The sequence below is a fragment of the Pristis pectinata genome, chromosome 42 (genome assembly GCF_009764475.1).
Source record: "Pristis pectinata isolate sPriPec2 chromosome 42, sPriPec2.1.pri, whole genome shotgun sequence".
Classification (NCBI taxonomy): Eukaryota; Metazoa; Chordata; class Chondrichthyes; order Rhinopristiformes; family Pristidae; genus Pristis; species Pristis pectinata.
The window spans coordinates 2,730,656-2,749,776 of NC_067445.1; positions in this window are offsets into that span (position 1 = coordinate 2,730,656).

A 19,121-nucleotide genomic window follows, 5' to 3' on the forward strand; every position below is an offset into this window, starting at 1 on the left:
TACTGGGGTATGTTAACATTCTGCTGGACCCCCTACCAGTCCACCAATGCCTCAAATCATGGGAGTTAAAGACCTGCTTATTGATGTGTGGCAACCATTCAGCAGGGAATGCCATTCAAGAAAGAAGAAGAGTGGAGGGGTTTGGGGGGGGGGGAGAGGGGAGGGAGAGAGAGGGGAGAGAGAGAGAGGAAAGAGAGAGAAGAGAGAAAGAGGAGAGAGAGAGTGTGGTGGGGTAGTCCATATTTTGTACAATTTCTATCTTTTTTAAAAAATTTGCCTTATTGTTTATTTCAAAAATTGCTTTTAGATTCACTTATAGTTGGAAGCATTTTTAAGGGTTTGGAAGATCTTGTACACAAGATGGGCACAAAAATAGTTGTCAGGTGTGGGGAGGCTGCTTCCCTTAGCAGATAGTTGAAATATCAGTTCTGAGTGAAGGTGAGAAAGGGAATGTGAAGAAAAACTTATGCAGGGAGCAGTTTTGATCTGAATTTCACTGCCTGCAGGAAGCTACAAACCAAATAATTAAGGGCTAGAGACTTACAGCACAGAAATGGGCCCATTTAGCCCACCACATACATGCCAACCTTTCTGCCCATCTATATGAATCCCATCAACCCACATTAGGACCATATCAAAAGGAAAATGGATAAAGGCATGAGAAAAAATAATTTGCAGGGCCGTGAGGAAACAGTAGGGAAATGGGACCCATGTTTTTGTTCGAAAAAGCACAGACTTGGATGAGGGACTAGAAGGTTGGGTTGGCAAGTTTTCAGACGACACAAAGGTCGGTGGTGTTGTGGATAGTGTGGAGGACTGTCTAAGATTGCAGAAGGACATTGATAAGATGCAGAGCTGGGCTGAGAGGTGGCAGATGGAGTTCAATCCGGAGAAGTGTGAGGTGGTACACTTTGGAAGGACAAACTCCAAGGTGAAGTACAAAGTTAATGGCAGGATTCTGGGTAGTGTGGAGGAGCAGAGGGATGTGGGGGTTCATATCCACAGATCACTGAAAGTTGCCTCACAGGTGGATAGGGTAATTAAGAAAACTTATGGGATGTTAGCATTCATAAGTCGAGGGATCGAGTTTAAGAGCCGCGAGGCAATGATGCAGCTCGACAAAACTCTGGTTAGACCACACTGTGTCCCGTTCTGGTCACCTCATTGTAGGAAGGATGTGGAAGCGTTGGAAAAGGTGCAGAGGAGATTTACCCGGATGCTGCCTGGTTTAGAGAGTATGCATTATGAGGCAAGACTAAGGCTTTAATCTTTGGAGAGAAGGAGGATGAGAGGAGACATGATAGAGGTATACAAAATAGATAGAGTAGACAGCCAGCGCCTCTTTCCCAGGGCACCAATACTCAATACAAGAGAGCATGGCTTTAAAGTAATAGGTGGGAAGTTCAAGGGAGATATCGAGGGAGGTTTTTTACCCAGAGAGCAGTTGGGGCATGGAATGCGCTGCCTGGGGCAGTGGTGGAGGCAGCTACATTGGTTAAATTCAAGAGATTGCTAGATAAGCATATGGTGGAATTTAAAATAGAGGAATATGTCGGGGAAATGTGTTAGGTAGTCTTAGGCAAGGTTTAAAGGTCGTCACAACATTGTGGGCTGAAGGGCCTGTATTGTGCTGTACTTTCTATGATTAGATGATTTGATGGGCTGAATGGCCTCCTTCTACTTTGTAACAATTAAAAGACCTTCTAATAGTAAGCAATGATTCAGCAGCTTCCCTTAGTTAAGATCAGAAAGGCAAAGTGGACTTGAAAAGACTTGCCACAAATGCAATAGGGGATTTTCTTAAGGAGGTTGGGAATATAGTATCATAGAAACTTAAAATACACAAATATAAGGCATCGAAGGAAACTTTCGTCCCTGATGGCCAAAAAAGAACTTTTTAAACTAAAAGCAGCCTTGTAGACTTTCGCACATTGAAAGTCAGGCCAGGTACTTTTTGTGGGTTTGCCTCTATTCTCAGGTATTACTAGATTACTACCCTTTGGGTGAATAAGTTACCTAAGTTTCCATCAATCTGTTTCTGTAGCACCTTGCTCCTTCATTCTTTTTGATTGTTCATTTACAGTTTAAGTGAATTGGCAGCAAGTTTAGTATTTACTGCCTAATCCTAATTGTCCTCTGGAAGGTGCAGGTGCCTTCTTGAAAGTTGTAGTCTTTCTGGTAAAAGTACTCCCACAAGGCTACTGGGTAGGGAAAAGTAAACAGGATTTACACCCAGAGAAATGAAGGAGCTGTGACAAATTTCCAATGTGAGGGGACCCTTTGGATTCCCATGCTCCTGCTGCCCTTGAGTTTGAGAGATGCTGTCAAAATAGCCTTGGCAAGTAACTGCAGCCACTGTGAGCTGGTGGAAGGGAGAGGAAATGCTAAGAGTGGTGGATGGGGTGCCAGTCAAGTGGGCTGCTTTGACCTGGATGGATTTGAGCTTCCTTCGTGTTCTTGGAGTTGCATTCATCTAAATATTCATCAAAATATTCTATTTCTACAAGGCTGGGAAGTCATGAGGTTAGTCGCATGCTAAAGAAGTGCCGTTTTTGACCTCTCTGTTGAGGGAAATAGATCCTTCCTATTTATTCTTTTTAGATTTCTCATAATATCATTTACAATCATCATAATGTAGAGCTTGTGCACTAATGTGAGTGAGAATGAAAGATTCTGTCTGCACAAAGTGGGTGGGTGTTGGGAAGTTTAGCCTTGCAGTTGATTCAAGATATTTCTGATGGGAGGGAGTTTGACAGAAGCATAAAACTCACTTTGTTATCCTCTGCAGTCATATATCAGCATAATGAGGATATATGCACAAAACAGATGGATGCTGTGTCCAGCAGTTTTAATGCTCTTAACAGCAAAATGCGCTTCTGTCTGAATAATTGTCATTAGCACTGGTGACCTGTTCTCATCATAAGCACAGCTTGAAAAGCCAAAAAATAGAATGAAAAAGCAAGGAACATGCGATTACAACTGCAAACGTCACTGGGTGATGTTAATGTGCTTTCAAAAGCATTGAGTAGCTTTAGGCAGGAAATCTTTCTTACTGCAGCGAACACCACACATAGACTAATAGATGGGAGGGGAACAGATCCTCTTGGAGACCACTTTCTCCAAGGAGGTACAAACTCTTTCCCAGCCTCACTTGATGCGAGTTCAACCTTGATCAGAATTTCGCCTGGATTCACTGCTACCACTGTGACTTGAGGAATGTAAAAATAAACGACAAGGAAGATACTTATTTTACCACTTGCTTTAGTTATTGATAGCCAAGTGTCTCTCCAGTCAGATGAGAGATGTACTGTGCCTCTGGTTTGGACAGATAGGCCTGCTTAATTGAGCCTCATTGGTTAGCTATATGTGCACAAAAGCTCTTGCTTTTATTGGCATTAAACACTTTTCTCTCTCATTTAATTCCTTTTTTGTTTGGAAGTTACTTCTTCATTTCCTCATGGTACTTTCATTTGATTGCTTACCCTGGGATTGTGTCCTTGATGTCAGTATTTTATATGCTAATTAAAGCCACACCAATCACAAGCCTATTATTATTCCAATGATAATTTTAAACAGAATAGAAATAGAGCAATTAATCTTTCCTCATTGAGGAGCAACGTCGATCAGAATTTCTGACTGCAAGATAGGGAGTCAGGGAGGAGACGTTTTCTTGCTTGAGGCTAGTCAGCCGCTCTCTACAGATTAGATTACATCAAGTAAGGATGAAGTGCACCTTCAAACTGCCCACACCAAATTGCTAGTTTAAAGTTAAAAATACTGCAATTTACTGGAACAAATTGTTGAGTCACAACAATATCCAGTACCGAACTTTGTAGGCTCAATGGGAGGTAAATAAAAATCAGATCATGTTGTAAATGAGAGGAAATCTGGAAAGAAAAGGCTATCCATCAAGTCCATCTTCTTAAAAAATATCATGTAAAATTTACCACTTTGTGAACTGTGTCTCTCATGTACTCTTCTATGAATATGATGCTATTAACTCCATGAGCTTTATATTGTGTCAAGTGCATTATTCATATACAGACTATTGTCCCCTAGTCCATGTGCACAGAAACCATTCATCCCATCAATTGACCAGGATTTTCAGTGGAACCACTGTATGCCCTGCCACAAGTAAACTGAGTTCCCGTTGCATCTCTCAGCTAAGTTACAGTGAAGAAAGAGGCAAAAGCTTCCTTGCACCCAGCAATCACATCTCCGGATGCATACTGATCTTGTTCCATTCTGAAAGTGTTAGAAACTAGAATATCTTAAGATGTAAATTAAATTCTGTATATATGGGCAATCACTTGTTCTAGCCAACAGAATAAGAACCATTAGAATAAGAATAACATTAGGCCCTGCACACTTATTATTAGGACTATTCTCTAAAGTGCAGTATTAGACCTATTGTGCTTTGATAATTTCAGAATATTAAAGCATTAATATTGAATGCTTTACTGCAGTCTTATTTTTAATGATATTAGAGTCATACATCACCGAAGGCCCACCGAGTCCACGTTGACCATTAAGCACCCGTTTACACCTATTCCATTTTATTCCCGTCACATTCCTTTCAACTCCCCCAGATTCTTCCACTCATCTACACACTGTCCAATACAGGGGTAAATTAACCCACCAACCCACATGTCTTTGGGATGTGAGAGGAAACCAGAGCATCTGGAGAACGTGCAAACTGCACACAGGCAGCATGAGAAGTCAGAAATGAACCCTGGCTGCTGGAATTGTGAGGCAGCAGCTCTAAGAGCTGCACCACTGTGCTCCCTCAGTGAAGGGTCGACAGTGCATGCCTCCATCCATGAAGAAACCTGCCCACAAAAACCTAGCAAATTCCGAATGTGTTTTGCTGTCAGGGCATGTCTAAAAGTATTTCTTCCCTTATTTGCTTCAAGTTAGTTATGTGGATTCTACTCACTTTGAAATTTACTGGCATGTTTTATCATGAAAGGTATTTGGGATTAAAGCAAATCAGTTCTCAAAAGTACCCCAATGGATGTTCTCCTGCATTCGTCTCAACAACCGGATAAATGGATTTTCAAGTTATATTTGCAGGCATAAAGCAAATGAAATATTGGATGAAGGTGGAGTAGGCTTAGATTTTCGTTTACACTTCTTTGAGTGTTCGACAAGGGATTCAGTGGCAGATGGTTCTTGGAGTAGTGCAGAAAGTGGCAGTGCAGGTTAAAGAAAGGCTGATAATGCAAACACAGTTCTGGGCTTTATAAATAGAGGTATAGAGTCTAAAAACAGAGAAGTCATGCTGAACATTTCTAAAACACTGGTCTGGCCTCAACTAGAGCATTCTGTTCATTTCAGGTAACTCTTCTATGATTCTAAGATTCTTTCAGTGTCTGCAATATCGGAGAAGAGAATACGCCGAAATGCGGAGTCAGTTGCTGTTTCACCAACAGAGCAGCTTGCAAGCGAGCTCCTCTGCAACCTGTCTGACTCCCAAATTAGCCTGATTCCGAGAGATGAAGGTCAACATCTGTAGTCGGCAGACTCACCGAAACAGGGAAACCTACAGTGCAGGAGGTTGTCAACCAGCCAGCTGGGACTGGGCACTCCGACAAAGCTGCCGTGATGAGACACCTGTCTTTGTTCCATAAATCTATAAAACTGCCAAATTCCCTTTTAATTTAATTTAATTTAATTTAATTTAATTTAATTTAATTTAATTTAATTTAATTTAATTTAATTTAATTTAATTTAATTTAATTTAATTTATGGAATCTGCTTCCACTTCTATTTCAGGCAGTGCATTCCAGGTGCTGAAAACTCTCTGAGTGAGAATATTCTCCTGATCTCTCCTCTGGTCACTGACACAGTGTAGCCTGATCCAACAGAGGTGCTCATTTTCAGTAATATGTTAACTCACTCGTTTCTCATAGCAGTACTTTTCAGGTGGGAAAAATGGCCCAAATATCAGTTTTATCTTGATTAGCAATCACCTAAAGAGACTTGACGTAAATAAATCCCTACAACCTGAAGGCTGGCTTCCTTGCCAATCAATGACTCACATTACCTTCTTAGTGGACCACAAAGTTTGACCCCACCGGGAAGAAGCATAGAAACATAGAAGCAAGGACCAGGAATAGGCCATTTAATACAATTATGGCTGACTGAGGCAGTAGAAATATAATCAGTGCTTGCTAAATATTCACCACATCATGAATAAAATTAACTTTGCATAGAAAAAGTGGACCAGTAATGAGATAATAAATAACATCTTGAATGAATATTAACAGAAATGACATGCTGTATACATTTATCAGATCATATTGAATCCTGAGACATCAGGCTAGATTTTGTCAACTGCAATATCATAAATGTTCACTGCACTGACTCCAAGCTCAATACATCCTTCCTCATGTAAGGAGACCAAAACTGCATGCAACACTCCAAATGTGGTCTCAATAAAGACCCCCGAGATAAAACAACATTCTGTTGTCCTTTTCGATTACCTTTTACATGATTTCCTTTCTGAAGCCCCTAGTTTTATGGTTATCAACTCTGGCCAGCAATATTCCTGGATATTTTATCAAATCACCTCCTACCTCAAAAGGCCTAACATTACCCCTGTAACTTTTTTAATATATTAAAAGGTCGTATTCAAGAGATTGATCTTTGATTCACAAGAGACTCCAGACAACTCTTAACTAAATAATTCCAAGGCAAATCATACATTGTCACGATTAGAACTTAAAGGTTGAGGACAAAAGACCCAAGAAAACAGAAGTACATGAAACCAACCAGGAAAACATTTGGCGAAAGCTTCTCTCTGCAAACTGAAAAAGTCACTTATATATCAAAGTACTTAATTAGAGCATAGCAAGGAGAATTGTATTTTGCACTGAAGGGGAATTTTATTCTTTGACACAAAAATAACTTGAGACTATTAAAATCGAGCAAGAGGTTGTAATATGAATATTATGAAAACCTGACATTTGAGTCAACAGCCACAATAATTCATCGGTGAGGCAACTCATGTCATCAGACAATGCAGTCTGTCTGAATGTTTTGTAAATCTATTCAGCATCAAATGAAGTCATCTCTGATTTAACAGCAAAATCTATTTATTACTTTGTTGTAGAATGGCTCAAAAAAGAATCACAGCTTTGTTAGTGAGTGGATTGTACGCATTTAATGCTGAACATCTCATTATGACGCATTTCAGAGTACTCACAGCAATGCTGCATTAGACTATAAGTTGGAGTTAATACGTAACAAACATAGTCAAAGAACTTAAAGCCGATTATTTAAAGAGCAGAAAAGGCAGAAGCCTCTCCCAATTAAAGCTGAGCAAAGTCCCAAGAAAAATGCAGAGACTGGAGGACAGTTACATATAAATTATTTGCACAAAATCAATCTCAGTCACTTACGGTAGTGTGGGAACCGGGATTAATTGACAGAAGTATCACCTGACTGTTGTCTCTCTTCACTGGCTAAGATTTGCCTCCTTATGCAGCTTATAAATTTAAAGCGTGCACAAGACATTTGTTCAAGGCAGATGTCATCGGTCCGTACCATAAATAAAATTCATTTTTATTTTCTTCTACTAAATCGGTAATATAGTAATAACTGCACGTTCTATCCTGCTTCTGAAATTTAAAAACATTAAGTTTTGAAAAATAAATAAATAATTTCAGTCAATTCGCCTGTGGTATGAATGCTACTTGTTACTTATCAGTCTAAGCTTAGATATTGTTCACGTCATGCAGCATGCAGTCATAGTTGGCCTCGTAATCTGAGAAATTAGCAATGGAATTTAACAGTGTGTAATCATTAATAAACATCTCTTCTAACCTAATGATGAAGGATTGGTCATTAATGAAGTAGCTATAGGTGGCTGGGCCTGTGATCCTGCTCTGTGGAACTTCTACGGCAATACCCTGGGACTGAGATGTTTAACAGACACAGATATGTGTCAGATTCCCATGTAGCCTTTACCCCCAGTTCCTACTGACTTTAATTGCCTTCAGTTTTCTTAGAGATATATTGTACCATACTTTGGGGAAAGTATATAATTAATGACAGGACCTAAGTGTACAGAAGGTTTAGGGGTCCAAGTCCATACCTCCCTGAAAGTGACAACGCAAAGAGATGGAGTGGTAAAGAAGGCATATAGTATGCTTGCCTTCATTGCTAGGGGTATAGAGTATAAGAATCAGGAAGTCATGTTGCAGTTGTATAAAACTTCGGTTAGGCCACACTTGGAGTATTGTGTGCTGTTCTGGTCACCCCATTACAGGAAGGATGTGAAGACTTTGGAGGGACTTCAGAAGAGGTTTACTAGGATACTGCCTGGATTAAAATGTATGATCAGTAAAGAGAGGTTGGACAAACTTGGAATTGTTTTCTCTGTAGCGTTGGAGGCTGAGGGGAGATCTGATGGAAGTTTATCAAACTATGAGAGGCATAGATAGCATAGACAGCCAGAATCTTTTTCCCAGGGTAGAAATGTCTGTGCAGGGCACATAGAGTGGTAGATGCCTGGAGTGTGCTGCCAGGGGTGGGACTGGAAGCAGATACGAAAGTGGTATTCAAGAGTCTGTTAGATGGGAACAAGATTTGCAGACGTCAATTTCTGAGGAAACTTGGAATGAAATTTTCAAATTGGTTAATATTTCCCCATTATGTGCCCGTCATTCTCTCCTTCAATTTAAAGTGGTCCATAGAGCTCACTTGTCTGAAGATAAACTATCCCATTTTTAATTCCGATATATCTCCTTACTGTGACAAATGCAATAACGGAGTGGCTTCTCTAATTCACATACTCTGGATGTGTCAGAGTCTTTAAAAATATTGGAAAACAGTCTTTCAAACTTTTTCTGTACTTTTCAAAATACATTTCAAACTTAATCCTTTGATTGCATTATTTGGGATCGTTGGAGAAAAAGATGTAACTTTGAAGGCTTCCGATTTACACATTCTGGCTTTTATTTCTCTTATAGCGAGGAGGGCTGTGTTGCTTAAATGGAAGGAAGTTACTCCGCCTTCTCATGCTTAATGGTTACGGGATGTTATTGTCATAGCTGAATCTAGAGAAGATTCGTTGTTCAGTTTTTTAATCTAACTTAGAATTTCAAACCTTGTGGGGACCTTTTTTGAATTATTTTCAAAATCTCTGATTTGATGACTAAAATGCAGACATTGGCTGACATTGTTACGTTTTAAGGGTTTTTCCTTGTTTTTTTCCATAAAACAGCTTTGGTTTTTGGTAGTGAGAGTAGATTTTTTATAATAAAATATTTCATTTTTTTCCTTTATTAACTAACTATTACATGTGATTATTAATTTAGAGTATTGTGATCTTCAGTATGATTTAACACAACGTATTTAGTAGTATTTTTACTCTCTTTCTTGATGCATGTACTCTGTATTTTTTCATGGATTTAATAAAAATATTGTAAAGAGAAGAGTCTGTTAGATAGGCACATGAATATGCAGAGAACGGAGTGATATTGATCATGTGCAGGCAGAAGGGATTAGTGTAATTTACAGTGGATAGGTGGATGATCAAAAAATGTCTGTATCGTGGATAGCGAGAAGGTTCTCTGATGAATCAACAGGACATAGATCAGTTAGAAAGATGGAAGGGGCATTGGCAGATGGAATTTATTCTGAACAAGTACAGTACATGTGAGGACACAGAATTAACGCTGACGAACAGAGAACGGTGTCTTACTCCACGATTCCATGAAAGTGGCCACAGAGGTCTATAGGTAGGTGATGAAGGCAAACGGCATGTCAGCCTTCATAGGTCGGGACATGGAATATAAGAGCGGGAACGTTGTGGTACTTCGCAACAAAACACTGCATGGGCCGAACGAGAGCAGTGTGTGTAATTCTGGTCACCACAGTACAAGAGGGATACTATTCCGCTGGGAGGAGAGCAGAGGAGACTCGCTGGACTGTTGACTGTGTTGGAGATTATGGCGAGACACTGGATAGGCTCGGGTTGTTTTCCCTGCAAGGTGACCGTTGCGAAATGTATCAGATCATGAGAGGTGCAGAGGTTCGCAAAACCTTTAGTTCCCAGGATAAGTCTATTAATTCAAGATGCCAAAACATTAAAGTGAGTGCAAAGGCGATTAAACTGAGTCTGAATAGTCTGATGTTTACAGATATTTGGTCCAACGTTCAGGTCAGAAATAAGACAAATTAACTCCGCGTAATTCCTAAAGTGTCTGTCACCTCCCAAAGCCTCAGAATCATCTATTCCAGCCATTCCAGCCTTCCCTGGCATCCGTGACTTCTTTGTTGTGAACGCTGAGGAGAAACAGACATTAAAAATCTCAGCCATCTCCCGTGGATCCTCACACAGGTGGCAATGGGAGTCTGTCAGTGGACCTGGTCTCTCCCTCGACACGCTTTCACGGTTAATGTAACTGAAGGTCCCCTTGGGATTATCTTTCTCCCTGCCTGCCAAATCCATACCAACCCTCATTTTGCTCTCCTGATTTCCCTCTTAAGTCCGGTCTTTAACTTTTGATATTCGGCGAAGGATTCATCTATACCCAGCTGACTAAACGTGACGGACATAGAACATGAACCACAGAACAGTACAGCGCAATACAGGCTCTTCGGCCTACAATGTTGTGCCGAACTTTAAAACCTCGCCTAAGGCTATGTAAGCCCTTGGTCCCACATATCCCTCTATCTTAAATTCCTCCATGTGCCTACCTAATGACCTCTTGAATCTGACCAATGCACCTGCCTCCAACACCGCCTCAGACAGCGCATTCCATGCAGCAACCACTCTATGGGTAAAAATAAAACTTCCTCTGATATCTCCATTGAACTTCCCCACTATTGCTTTAAAGCCATGCCCTCTTGTCTTGGGTATTGGTTCCCTGGGAACGAGGCGCTCATTGTCCACTCGATCTATTCCTCTCAATATTTTGTATACCTCTGTCATGTCTCCCCTCATCCTCCTTTTCTCCAAAGAGTAAAGCCCTAGCTCCCTTCGTCCCTCCTCATAACCCATACATTCTAAACCAGGCAGCATTCTCTTAAATCTACTCTGCACACTTTCCAAATCTTCCACATTTTTCTAATAATGAGGCAACCAGAACTGGACACAGTACTCCACGTGTGCTCTAACCAGAGTCTTGATCCCACAAATTACTAAAGCGAACATCCCAGAAGCATTCTTAACTACCCTATCCATCTGTGAGGCAACTTTCAGTGATCTGTGGCTATGTACCCCCAGATCCATCTCCTCCACCACACTACCCATAACCCTGCCATTAACTTTGTACTCTGCCTTGGAGTTTGTCCTTCCAAAGCGTACCACCTCACACCTCCCCGGATTGAACTACATCTGCAAATTCTCAGCCCAGATCTGCATCCTATCAATATCCCTCAGCATTCTCCTACAATCCTCCACACTATCCACAACACCACCGACGTGTCGTCTGCAAACTTGCTGACCCACCCTTCTACCCGCTCATCCAAATCATTAATAAATATCACGAAAGTAAAGGTCCCAGAACAGATCCTTGTGGGATACCACCAGTCACAGCCCTGCGATCTTAATGCACTCCCTCCACCACAACCTTCTGCTTGCTACAGGCAAGCCAATTCTGAATCCACGCGCCCAAGCCTCCCTGGATCCTATAACCTCTGACCTTCTGAAGAAGCCTACAATGTGGAACCTTGTCAAACGCCTTACTAAGATCCATGTAGGGCACATCTACTTCACTATCTTCATCAATCTTCCGGATCACCTCCTCAAAGAACCCAACCATGCTTGTGAGACATGAACTTCCCTTCACAAAGCCATGCAAGCTGTCCCTAATCAGTCCATGATTCTATAAATGCTCATAGATCCTATCTCTTAGAATCCTTTCCAACAGCTTACCCACCACAGACTTAAGGCTCACCGGTCTGTAATTCTCTGGACTATAACTACTAACTTTTTTGAATAAGGGGACAACATTTGCCACCCTCCAATCCTCTGGTACCATTACCATGGACAACGAGGACTCAAAGGTCCTAGCCAATGGTTCAACAATCTCCTTCCTCGCCTCCCGAAGCAGCCTGGTGAATATCCCGTCAGGCTCCGGGGACTTATCTGTCCCAGTATTTTCGAACAGCTCCAACACATCCTCTCTCTTGATATATACATGCTCTAGAACATTAACCTTACCAACATTGTCCTCTGCGTCATCAAGGCCCCTTTCCTTGGTGAATACGGAAGAGAAGTATTCATTGAGAACCTCACCCACTTCCACAACTTCCAGGCACATCTTCTCACCTTTTGTCTCTAATCGGTCCTACCTTTGCTCTTGTGATCCTTCTGCTCTTCACGTACGTGAAAGAAGCCTTGGGATTTTCCTTAGCCCTCCATGCCAAGACCTTTTCATGTACCCTATTGCTCTCCTCAGCACCTTCTTAAGTTCCTTCCTTGCTTCCCTAAATTCCTCATGAGACCTATCTGAACCTTGCTGCCTACAGCTTATGGATGCTGCGTTCTTCCTCATGACTAGTTGTTCCACCAGCTTGTCACCCATGGTTCCTTCACCCTGCCATTCATTCTCTGTCTCACCGGGTCAAATTTATCCCTAACATCTTGCAAGAGATCCCTGAACAACGACCACATCTCCATCGTCCATTTCCCTTCCAAAGTGTTATCCCAATTTACTCTCTCAATTTCTCGTCTGATAGCCTCATAATTTTCCCTTCCCCAATTTAATATCTTCCTGCCCTCTTTGCTCCTATCCTCATCCATGACAATGCTAAAGGTTAGGGTGCGGGGGTTACTTGAGAAGTTTGTCCACCGAATGCTCACCTACCGAGATATCTGTCACCTCACCCGGAACATTACCTAATACTAGATCTGATATGGCATTCCCTCTCATCGTCCTGTCAACATATTGTGACAGAAACCCGTCCTGGACACACTTAACAAACTCTGCCCCGTCTAAACATTTGTCACTAAGCAGGTGCCAATCAATATTTGGGAAGTGTAGTCTCCCATGATAACAACCCTGTTATTCTTGCATCTTTCCAAAATCTTCCACCCAATCTGCTCCTCGGTATCCCTACTGCTACCGGGGTGCCTATAGAATATTACCAGTAGAGTAACGGATCCTTTCTTGTTCCAAACTTCCACCTATACTCACTAAAGAAATGATCCTTCTACATTATTCACCCATGCTGCAGCTGTAATAGTATCCCTGACCGGTAACGCCACCCCAGACCGATATCTAAAAGGGGAGAGATTGAAAAGACACCTGAGAGTTAACCTCTTTACGCAGAGGGCAGTGAGAACCTGGAATTAGCTGCCAGAGGAAGTTGCTGAGGCGGGTACAATTGCAAAATTTAAGAGCGATCTGGACACGGGAAGGGCATGCAGGGTAATGTGGTGTGCGTGGACAAGTGGAACTATCAGGCAGGGTGCTGTGATCGGTATGCAGCAGATGGGCCGATGGGCCTGTTTCCGTGCTGTATTATTGTGTGACTGCATGACTCCTGCATTCCGTTGAACTCAAATCCTCTCCTCCATCAATCTCTCTCTCCCTTCCGCTCTCTTCCCACCTTCCCTCCTTCCTTCTCCCATCCCCAACATTCCACGATCAATTGTGTTGCTCAGGGATCAGTGGACGGTTCTTTGTTCTTTTTGACACATCTGAAGGAAGTTGTGCAGATGACACAGTGATTGGTGCTGTTGTGGGCAGTGTAGGCGGCTGTAAAAGAACACAGCGTGATACAGATCAGTTGCAGATCAAGGCGGAGATACTGCAGATGAGGTTTAATCCGGGTAAGTGTGAGGTGTTTCACTTTTGGAGCTCAAGTTCAAGGGGAAAATACACAGTTAATGGCCAGAACCTTACAGCACTAATGTACAGAGGGATTTTGGTGTTCAAGGGCAGAGTTACCTGAAAGTGGTCACGCAAGCAGTTAAGGTGTTAAGGAAGGCGTCCGGCCTTCATCGGTCGGGGCGGTGAGTTAAAATGTTGGAAGGACATGTTGCTGCTGTTTCAGACATCATTTGTGTCGCATTCTATGGTACAGTGTGCAGTTCCGGTGCTCACACTGTAGGATCAATGTGGCAGCTTTAGAGATGGTGCGGAAGATGTTCGCCAGACTGTTGCCTGGAATGGAGAGTAATAACGACAAGCAGAGGGTGGACAAACTTGGATTGTTTGTCTGTGGAGTGTTGGAGGCTGAAGGGCGATTTGATAGAAATGTTTCAAGTTAGGAGAGGCAGAGATAATCCAGACAGTCAATGTATTTATCCTTTTCTGAAAATATCAAATGTTAGATGAAATAAGTACCCAGAGCCTGATGTGATCAACCCCATGTTATTGACAGAAGCAAGAGGTAATATTGAAGAGGCTTTGATCAAAATCTTCGAGTTCTCACCAGCCACTGATGAGGTGAACGACGAATGGCGACGAAGAAATGTTGTTCCGTCAGTCAAGAAGTAAAATAGGGATATTGCTGGAATCTAAAGACCAGCATGTCTCACATCAGTGGGAGTAAAGTGATGGGATGGGACTTATGAACAATTTGGAAAAGGGCGGCCTAATTAGTGACAGATAGCGTGCCTCTGTGCGCGGCAAGACATGTCTACTAAGTTGATTGAGATGTTGGAGGATGTGACGAATTTCGTTAATGAACGTAGGGATGTTGATCTTGTCTGCATGGATTTTAGTAAGACGTTTTACAACGTCCCTCATAATAGGTTCATCTAGAAGATTACGACGTGCGCCATGCACGGTTACCTGGCCGTTTGTATTCAGAATTAGCCTTAACATAGAAGACAGAGGGAAGTGGTCGATGGGACTTATTCTGTCTGGAGGTCCTTAACAAATGGTGTTACACAGGGATCCGCAGTGAGCCATATACTGTTTATCATAATTCAAAATATCCTGGATGAAACTGTGGATCCGTGAGTTAGTACGTTCGAAAACGATACAATGTTTGGTGGTGTGGATCGTGTAGAAGATTGCGAAAGTATACAGTGGGATACAAATCAGTTGCGGATCTGGGCGGAGAAAAGGATGATTGAATGTGAAGAGTAGCGCTTTGGGAGATTAAATGTAAAGAGACGATAATTTGTGAATGGCAAGACCCAATATAGTGTTGAAGTGAAGAACGATCTTAGGGCGCAAGTTCAGGCCTCCCTGAAGTACTTCAGAGTTTGAACGGATGGTGAGGAAGGCATGCGGCATGCCAGCCTTCCTGGGTCTGGACATGGAATATAAGATGGAACGTGAAGGTGCAACCTGCATTAAGAACAGTGTGTGTGATTCTGGTCACGGCATATCGGATAGGCTGGGCTTGTTTTCCCTGAGAGATGATATGAAGGAAATCTAACAGATTGTGAGAGGCACAGACAGGAATGATAGCGAAAAATATTTGTTCGCCTGCAGGTGTGTCAAAAACAAGATGTTATCGGTTTAAGGTGAGTGGAAGGGCTTTCAAACAGTGTCTGATGGGTCCGATTTTTAATCATAGAACAGTACAGGACAATACAGGCCCTTCGGCCCACAATGTTGTGCCGACATTTAAAACTCGCCTAAGACTATCTTACCCTTCCTCCCACATACCCCTCTATTTTAAATTCCACCATATGCTTATCTAACAATCTCTTGAATCTGACCAATGTACCTGCCTCCACCACCGCCCCAGAAAGCGCACTCTACAGCCCAACGACTGTCTGGGTAAAAAACCGTCCTCTGATATCTCCCTTGAATATCCCACCCATTACATTAAAGCCATGTCTTCCTGTATTGAGCATTGGTGCCCTGGGAAAGAGGGGATGGCTGTCCACTCTATCTATTCTTCTTAATATTTTGTACACCTCTATCATGTTTCCTCTCATCCTTCTCTCCAAAGAGTAAAGCCCCATCTCCCTCAGTCTCTCCGTATACAGCATACTCTCCAAATCAGGCAGCATCCTGGTAATTTTCCTCTGCACCTTTTGCAACGCTTCCACATCCTTCCTATAATGAGGCGACCAGAACTGGACACAGTACTCTAAGTCTGGTCTAACCAGCGTTTTATAGACCTGCAACATTACCTCGCGGATCTTAAACTCGATCCCACGACTTATGAATGCCAACATCCCATAAGCTTTCTTAACTAACCTATCCATCTGTGATGTAACTTTCAGGGATCTTTGGATATGGACGTACAGATTTATCTTCTCCTCCACACTACACAGAATCCTGCCATTAACTTTGTACTCCGCCTTGGAGTTTGTCCTTCCAAAGTGTACCACCTCATACTTCGCCGGATTGAACTCCATCTGCAACTTCTCAGCCCAGCTCTGCATCCTATCAATGACCGTTTGCAATCTCCGACAATCCTCTACATTACCCATAAAACCTACGACCTTTGTGTCGTCTGCAAAGTTGCCAACCCTCCCTTCTACCCCTTCATCGAAGTCATTAGTAAAAATCACGAAAAGCAGATGTCACAGAACTGATACTTGTTGGACAACGCTAGTCACAGCCTTCCAATCTGAATGCACTCCCTACACCACAACCCTCTGCTTTCTGTAGGCAAGCCAATTTTGCATCCACACGGCGAAGCTACCTTGGATCCCATGCCCTCTGACATTCTGAAGAAGCCTACCATGTGGAATCTTGTCAATTGCCTTTCTAAATCCATGAAGACCACATCTACTGCACTACCCTCATCAATACGCCTGGTCACCTTCTAAAGAGCACGTTATGGCTAGTGAGACGCGATCAGGCCTTCACAAAGCCACCCTGGCTGGCCCTTATCAGATCATGATTCCAAGATGCTCATAGATACTATCTCTATGAATCCTTTCCAACAGCTTGCCCACCTCAGACGTAAGGCTCACTGGTCTATAATTACCTGCACTATCCCTACTACATTTTCCGAACAAGGGGACAACATTTGCCACCCTCCATCCCTCCGGTACCATACCCGTGAAAAACTAGGACTCAAAGATCCTAGTCAACGGTTCAGAAATCTCCTCTCTCTGCTCTCGGAGAAGCTCGGGGAATATTCCGTCAGGCCTCGGTGTCTTCTCTGTCCTAATATTTTCTAACACTCCAACAAATCCTCTCTCTTCATATCCACATGGTCCAGAACATTTACCTCACCAACAGTGTCCTCAGCGTCATCAGGGCCCCAGAAATGTGGTCCCAAATCCATGTCATAAATAAAACAATTTTACCCCGCATAATTTCCGAACTGTCTGTGAACAGAGTCTGAATCATCCATTCTGGCCATCCTCCTCAGTGACGTCAAATCAGTTGACTCAAAGTTCCCGGGTTTCTGTCTACATCCTCTCATCCAAAGAAAGGATTCATCTGGACCTTTTACTTTGAGGGAACTGTTCTCAGTCCACAGAAATCTGGATGCACATTGACCCTTTTGGTCCATCTCACTGAGCAGTACTAATTTGGTTTATTATTGTCACATGTATGGAGGTACAGTGAAAAAGATTGTCTTGCACACCGTTCATACAGATCAATTCATCACAACAGTGCTTTGAGGTGGGACAAGGTAAAACAATAAGCGAATGCAGAATAAAGTGTTAGATTTACAGAAAAAGTGCACTGTAGGCAGACAGAGAGGTGGACGGTCATAACGAGGTCGATTCTGAGGTGGAGAGTCCAACCAAACGTCCGTGGATACCGTTCAATAGTCCTTTCCCAGCGGGAGAGAAGCTGTCCTTGAGCCTGGTGGTTCGTGATTTCAGGCTTTTGTATCTTCTGTCTCCGATGGGAAGGGTGGGGGAGTATGTCCCGGGTGGGTGGCTATAAATCCTGGGTATCAGCACGCTTTTGTCTCGGTTATTCTTCGTGTTACTCCAGCCGTCGGGATACAAAGGGGTTAACCGTAGATGTTTGTTCAGTGAGTGTAATTAACCTCCGTCTGCACGGAGCCCAGTTGTGTCACCAGGGTTTTCCCCACTGCTTTTAAAATATGTTCCTTTCGATGAAGTCTCACAGCGTCAGTGGGAGCAGCCCTCTGTCACTGACAGACAGTAGCATGTCCACAGAGGAAGAAGATAATTGGGGAGCTGCGAACAATAAAATGGGATGTCACATGAACGGCTGGATTCTGTAAACAGCAGAGTGTGAAGTTCCGCTTACCGATTGGAATCTGGGAACAGTCGAGTGAGGTGTTACAGGAATGGGTCGTGACCAGCGAACAGGAGAGTGGGATGTTACAGCGATGGGGCGGGGTGTATTCTCATATGCTGGTTTAATCTTTTCGAATTCTCCCTGGTTAACAGTAGAAGGTCGGATCCTCGCGTTAGTCCTGACTATTCAGCCCGTCTACTATCCCATCCTCGCTCTTGTTCCTGTTCCAGGTAAGTCCCTGTCCAGCGACTTGACCAACAAACAGGTGAGAAGCAGTGGTCACGGTGTCCGGTGAAGAGGTCTGGTGGGTGGACTGTTCATGACGTGTGCCGGTTTTAAAGAGCAACGTCCTCACTAACTGAGCTCCGGTTGAGGGAGATGCCAGACACAGACCTGGTCCGTGTGCGGGGATCAACGCCTTGAATGGCGTTTATCTCCGTATAATTTATCCTTCGTTTCTCGATGCTATCTTCTCATATTGCTGACACATCCCCAACTGCATTTATTTGTCGGATAAACCTTTGCTATCTGCACTGCCGTTCCTGTAATTCACCCTCTCCTCACTGCTGCCGTGTCTGGTGATCCAAGCTGTCAGAACTATCTGCGGCAATCAGTGAACTGATATTGTTGCATTAATCATGGTCTAATTTCATCTGAAACCTATGGTGGATTGCCACCGTCCCCATCCCACTGCCAACCACTACGTGCGGCTGAATCAGGCTGCTCCGCTGGGGACCTGTTCAAATTTCACCACAATCTCCGGTCATGTTCCCAAACAATAGGTGGCGGCCCCAACACACTGACGCAGGCTCACAGGGCAATGAATCGATAGAGAACCCTGGGCTGATTCACACACAGCAAACATAATGTCGCTGCATAAAAACGCAGAAAGAGTGACCGTGTCTCCAACTCACTCTGACCCTCGGTCACCACAAAATTATCAGCAACGCCCTCACAGCACACTGAGCAATGATGAGGATCAGGACCCTCGGCTGATACCGCATACTCCCCATGTCA